Raw genomic sequence first — 7,088 nt, 5'->3', positions numbered from 1 at the left:
ATTTGGGAAAAGCCAGATGATACCGTTCTAAGACAGGATGGTGATGAAACATTTTCCATTCCAGCAGTAACTCAGGAGGATATTAGATGGCAGCTCTTTAGGTTAGACTATATTTTAAACCTTCAGGTCCATATAACTTACATCTAAGAGTTGTAAAAGAATTGGCTAAAGAGCTATCCGGACCATTTTCAAAGAATCTGGGACCACCAGGGAAATTCCTGAGGTTCAGAAGACAGCTAAGGATGAGTCAATATTTAGAAAAGGTAAAGAGGATAGATGACCCTGGTAATTATAAACCTGTCAGCCTGACATAGATCCAAGGGAAAATAATGGCACAGCAAATACGGACTCAGTGACTGCAAAATGAAGAGAGAGTAACATAATTAACACCAATCAGCAGGGGCTTGTGGAAAATGGATCCTGTCAAACTAACTTGTAATCTCATAAAAAAACCCCAAAGGTGTCAAGTTTTGGTGATAGACTAATAGTGTTGATGGAATATACTTGGACTTTGGCAAGACATTTTAGTTGGTACTGTCCAACATCTTGATTCACTATGTAGAAAGGCAAAAAAATGGCATACGTTAGCATGAATTTAAAAAAAAAATGGCTAACTGCTACATCTCTAAATGTAATTGTAAACTGGGAATTATCACTGTGTGTGTGTGTCTCTAACTGTATCCTGCAGGGGTCATTTCTCAGTCCTATAATCTGTAAAATGTTATAAATAAACATCAGGAGTGTTACTTGGGGTGGCTGAGCCATGCACAGTCCTAAGCACTAGCTTAGAAGGGACACCAGAATGGCAGCCCCCAGGGAATCTTTGCCTTGGCAGCACAGACCGACATCACAGCTTTAGTGGCAGTGGCCCCTGTGCCAAGCAGGAGGAGATGGAGGCAAGCAGACAGCAATGCAGCAGCCAGGTTCTTTGAGTCCCTGAGGTAGGTAAGACCTCTCTCTGGTCTTTGGTATCACCCCCAGGGTGCATGGGGTTTTTCCCCAAAGTGCATAACTTATTTACACATTTGATAAACATCAAGCAAAGCAAACACTCTATGAGTGAGATGACATATTACAGTTAGACTCTGTTAAGATCACATTAAGGCTCATTAACAAGTGCTAAGTGCTTTCTAGGTATTTTCAAGTTAAACCACTTCAGAGGAGGATTATCGCTGAACTATGCTAACTAGCTTGAGTTAAATTAATTTCTGGGTGTTCACCTGAGATAAAACCACCAATTTGCAGCCCTCCAGCATCCCAGGAGGCACTACTTCCAAATGCACTAGCTATCATTCAGGACTCTAAGGCCCTGGACTGATAGCTGGGGACAGCTGGGCAGCAGCTGAGTGGGGATGGGGTGAGTGGGGAAGGAGGGAAAAGAGGTAAAGGGGTTCAGGAAGGTGGAGGGCAGAGGGGGATGTGGAAGGGGTGAGGGGTGCATTGGTAGGACTAAAGTTCAAAGTCTGAGTTTTCTTTAATAATGACCGCATGTGTGTAATACTCAGTCTTCTCCAGTCCTCTATTACTGGCCCACCTGCTGAATCTCTACTGCTAGATCTCTCCTAATATGTAACTTCTTATGGCCCATCTAGCCTATATAGGAGGGTGGAGTGGGCACGCTCAGGGTTCGGATCCATTTGCTTTCAGAGTACCCCATGTACTGCAGGCCAAAGTCCCCTCCTATTTAGAATCATAGGAAGTTAGGGTTGGAATTAGCCATGGGAGCCCCATCTCAAAAAGGAAGGCAAAGAACTGATTTGATCAGCGTCCACATACTTGTAAAAGAGGCCTCTACCCAATTACTAAGGAGGGGGACATGAGGTCTCCAACACAAAATATTTTACATGAAGAAAGAAAGAGCAGCCCCTGAGCTGGAGATTATTAAACCAGCCCAGAGCCTGAAGAGTGAAGGAGATCAGCAGGGTAAGGTTCACATGGAGATAAGTTAGGTACAGACAGTTCTCGACTTAAAACGTTTCGAGTTACGTTTCACACTTACAACGTTTATAAATTGACACCCTGTTTCAACTTTGTGATGTTAGTTTAGACTTTACAATACAACGCTTGATCTGATGTGACACCACACCAGTGAACAAGTTTGTTGCGTTGCCCATGTCCCTGGAGAACATTTATCCAAACTTGCTTGGACACCTTCGTTAAGAAAGCAGACAATACTCCAAAAAAACCTGCAGCCAAGACTCCTGAGAAGACTCTAGCCAAGAGCCCTTCAAATAGTCCAGCAAAGTCACCTCAAAGAAGTCCTTCCAAATCAATATGATTGCTATTTACAATATAAATGCATTAATGTAGCTATTCATCTATAATTGATTGAGTACAAAATTCTGGGTTATTTTTGGTGAAAACAGGGTATCAGGCCTTGGCTCAGGAACCAATCCCCATTTATAACATTGTTTCCTATGGGGAAAACGGTTCTGAGTTATAACTTTTCGACTTTTAAGACTCAGTTTTCAGGAACCAATTATGTCGTAAGCCCAAGAACTGCCTGTACTTATGTTTGTTTTGAGTCTTCTTTCATCGTTAGACATGGGAGTGGCTGAAGGGGAGTTGGGAGGCCACTGAAGAAGCCCAACAAGTGGGCATTGGTTACATTTTAGATTTTGTGAACTCACAGCCTTGTGGATAGGAAGATGGATCCTACAGGCTACCTGAGGCCCCAGGACTGCTTGCCCGTGGGGAACAGGCTACCAGAGGCCCATAAAGCCAAGAGATGCCCTGCCTAGCATCAGAGTCAAAGACTGGGGCAGTATGAGGTGGCCCACTGACAAGCAGGGGAGGGTGAGGTACCTACAGATTTACTCAGATAATTAGGGGCAAACTCTTAACAATTGCATTTTTTCTTCCATCAAAGACGTGGCAGGAAAGGACAAAGTGGTGCCCTGGGGAGACAAAGTGAGATGCAGGATCAGTGTGGCTGCTAGGGGCCACCACAGCCAGTATTTGAAGCACCAGTTACAGCACCTATCTGAGGAACAAAGCACTGATAACAGTGGGTCTTTCAGTCAGTAGACTGTCAACATAGGGATGTGGGTGGACGGGGCAGGGGGGCAGGGGATTAAGGGGTTGGGGGTGTGGGGAATCAGGGATACTAGCCCGAAGGGTCATAGCATCAAAACCAGAGCTGGTGATCAAAGTTCAGGAGCAAGCCAAATCAGGAAACAAAAAGGATCAAGAGATATGCAGAACTACAAGAGCACAATCAAGAAATGGGAAAACCCCACTACCCAGGCACTTCCTGTTCCTTTCTCTAGTCTTCAATACACCAAGCGCCTGGTCAGAAGTTGTAAACCCACCACTTAAAAGGGTGTCTTTATATGTGCTCCGGGGTGGAGAGGTATGTTTTAATTAGCAACTCTTGAGAGCCGCTCTTGTTAAAGCACCTACAGCTTCTCGTGTATTCAGTGTCCCAAGCTTCAAAAAGGTGGCAGGGGCACTTTAACTAAAGCTCATTTGATAAGTTTTAGTTTAAGTACCCCCACTGCCGTTTTGAAGTGTGGGGATGCTGAATACATGTGATGGTGAGGCTGCTGGAGTGTGCTAATTAGCACACTACAGCAGAATCAATTAATCAAATCTGCTGCTATGCCTGCTAATTAGCACGCATCAGAGCAGACATCGGGTGGTCCCAGGGAGTGGGGTATAGTCTCAGGCACTGATCAGGGTCTTAGGCTGTTACTGTCCAGCAATTGCAGCAAGGATAGCAAGTCTGGATAAAGTGCAGTGTTAGTCAAGCCAAGGCCTGGTATTTGAGGCTGCAGGCCTGCCAAGACAAACGTGGACAAAGGTGTACTTAGCCAGGAGTTGTATCTAGACAAAATCAGACTGAGGCACAGTTAGGTACAGTTTTTAACCAGGATTTGTTGTGGATTCTCCATCACTGCCAATCTTTAAAGGAAGCGTGGATGTTTTTTTCTAAAAGCAATATTGTAGCTCAACCACAACTACTGGATGCCAAGCAGGAATTAATTTGGAGATGTTTTTTGCCATGTGCTATGCAGGTCAGCCTAAATGATCACATTTTTCTTCTGTCTTCACTACTTATGAATTCATGAAAGCATCTGGTCCTGACTTGAAGATGTCAGGAAATGGAGAATCCCCACTGCCCTTGGTGGCTTGTTTCAGTGGTGAAGCCAAAGCATTCTCCCTGTTAAAATGTCTTTCTTTCTAATTTCAGGTTTTTTCAGCTTCAGATCCCAGCGATTGGTTCTTGTTTTGCCATCCTCTGCCAGATTAAATAACTGTCTAGTACTCAGTGCTTTCTCCCCATAAAGATACTTATCCACTGTAACCAAGTTTTTTTTTTAATAAGCTAAACAGACTTAGTGCCTGAAGTTATTCATGGTAGGTCATTCTGTCAACCCCACCAATCACCTTTGACTTTCACCAGCTCTCCAAATTTTTCAACATCCTTTTAAAATTGTGGACGCTGGAACTGAAGGCAGTATTTCAGCCTGGGTGTCAGCAGTGGCACATGCAGGGGTAAATTCTTTTTTTTTTTCTACTCAGTACTCACCTGTTTATCCAGCCAAGGCTTTCATTAACCTACTTTGCCACAGCCTTACACTGGAAAGTAATATTGAGCTGTTTGTCCACCACAAAACTTAAATCCTTTCCAGAGTGACTGCTTCCAGCCTGCCATTCTGCAGTTGTGGCCCACATCCCTTGTTCCTACATGTATTACTTTGCATTTGGCTGTATTAAAACACAGATTGTTTGAATGGACTCAGGTTACCAAGCAATCCAGATACCTCTGTATGACTGGGCTGTCCTCATTACTTCCCATTCTGCAAGTCTTTGTGTCACTCACAAACTTTATCAATAGTGATTTCTATATTTACTTCCTAATCATTGCTGAAAATGTTGAATAGCATTGGGCCTAGTGACAATCCCAATGGAACTTCACTGAAAACACCAGCATTCGATAATCATTTTCCATTGACAACTATTTTTGTGGTCTGTCAGGTTATTCTAAATCCATTTCATGAATGTTTTATTGATATTGTATAGGGCTATTTTTTAAAATCAGAATGTCCTGTAGTAGTAAATCAAATACTGTACAAATATCTAAGTATATTACATTAGTACTACTACTGCTATCAACCAAACTTGTAATCTCATCAAAACACAAAACCTGGTTTGATGAGCTCTGGTTTCTATAAAGTCATGGTGACCAGCATTTGTTCCACCAAATTCTTTAGATGAATCCTGTATCAGCTCTTCCGTTATTCCGCCCATCTTTAATATCAAGCCAAATAGTGTAGGAATACCTGAGTTAACCCACACAATATTGGAATATTGACACAATATTATCTCACTTCTGGTGTTCCTCTGGAGTGTCATTGGCATTCCAAAATGTATTAAATATTAACATCACTGACCAGAAAACACCTAGCATTCCAAAATGTATTAAATATTAACATCACAGACCAGAAAACCCCTCCCCTGACTACCCACTCCTCAGTGGGGGCTGGGGTTGTGTGGGCACTGAAGCACATAGTTGACAGCCCAAAAATTGGAAGTTTGAGGCCATAGAAGAAGCGCTCATGGTGTACCTTGTCAGACTCCAGGGAATCTGTAAATACTGCTAAATACCTTGTTACAAAGATATGAAAAAGAGAAGTCCATTACAGTCCTCCTGCCCGTCTTTGGCTGTGCCCTCTGTCTCTCATTTCCCTCAACGTACCCAGTTCTCTCTTTCAATCTTTCTTCTCCTTTTGATGTTTACCTGTCAGGAGCCCTAACAGGCAGCCTGGCCAGTTATCCAAACCTGCCAGAAGCTCTAGGTGGTCACCCCACCTCAGCTGATAAGCCAGCTGGCCACTGTTAGGACTTCCTGATTGCCTTTTGGGGAGATCAACCTCCCCATTTAAGTCCACCTGTGGCAACAGAACTTCAGGCAAGACTGCTGGCTGGTTTATAGTCTGCTATGGTAAGCTTTCCTGAATCCTATGCTCTTGGTTCTCCAACTTCTGACCCTGCTCAGCTCTGCTTCTGGAGTCTGCCTGTTTGGAAATTCCCCTCAGCTCTGGTAATCAGTCTTGGATTCCAGATCTCTGATTTGACCTGTGACTGGGACTTTGCTTCTGTAATTCTCCCTTGGTTTGGGTACCATGGGCTCTAGCTCCTCTCTCTGGCCCTCCATTAGTGGCCTACCCACTAGGCCAGACCACCTACACCCCAGTCTATACAGCTTCCTGTGGGCATCTCTTACTAGCATAAATTGTGTAATGTCCCAGGGTGGGGATGGTCAGGGTAGGTCACCTGTGTTATAATGCCAGAAGGCAGGCATTCAAAGCTGGGATTCAAAAGCCTGGACTTTGCATCTGTGTGTCACAAGCCTGAAATTTGGAGCAGAATCATGGTCAAGATTACAGAGATGAAGTTACAAACTGAGGTTAAGTACTAGAGTCGGATTAAGTTAGATGTTCCAAAAAAGCCAGAGGCATAGCAAGGTGATCTGTTGCCCAGGCTGTTTGCTGTTATCTGCTCTCATCTTATAAAAAACTCAAGCAGGTGAGGCCCCTGTGGGATGATTTATCCTGTTTTGATTGCTTTCACCCAGGGGCTGGGGTAGCATCCTTTCTAGGTCAGATGAGCTGAGGTGAAAAGATGCTGGAGATGTGGAAAGTTCTAAGACTGCATTTCTTCCCATCATTTATGTCCAGGGTAAAAGCCTGGACATATTGGGTACATCTACACATTAAGGCTATGCAAAGCTTTGGTCCGTGATTCAATTTGGCAGAGATTCGGCCAGATTTGATGGCTGAATCTCCGAATCCAAATCAAATCATAGGACCCTTTAATCTCTCCCAATCAAATTGGAACCCTTCGATTCAGAGAGATTCGGAAAGATTCGGACATAGACACAGCTATTTCTACATACCTCTAGGTAGCAGGGGCTAGTGAACACTGCAATGCTGGGACATATGGAGTTTCCCACAGAAGTGTGGGAGGCTCCCCAGCGTGCTCAGCAGCAGACCTGGAGGTGGACCAGAAGCAGTCCTGGACCACTTCCAGGTCCACCGGGGAGCACACCGGGCGGGGGGGGTGGGGGGCATCCCCACGGCTCT

This window comes from Alligator sinensis, unplaced genomic scaffold (genome assembly GCF_000455745.1).
Source record: "Alligator sinensis unplaced genomic scaffold, ASM45574v1 scaffold264_1, whole genome shotgun sequence".
Lineage (NCBI taxonomy): Eukaryota > Metazoa > Chordata > Crocodylia > Alligatoridae > Alligator > Alligator sinensis.
The sequence above is the reverse complement of the archived record's forward strand: the minus strand, read 5'-3'. Positions refer to the sequence as shown.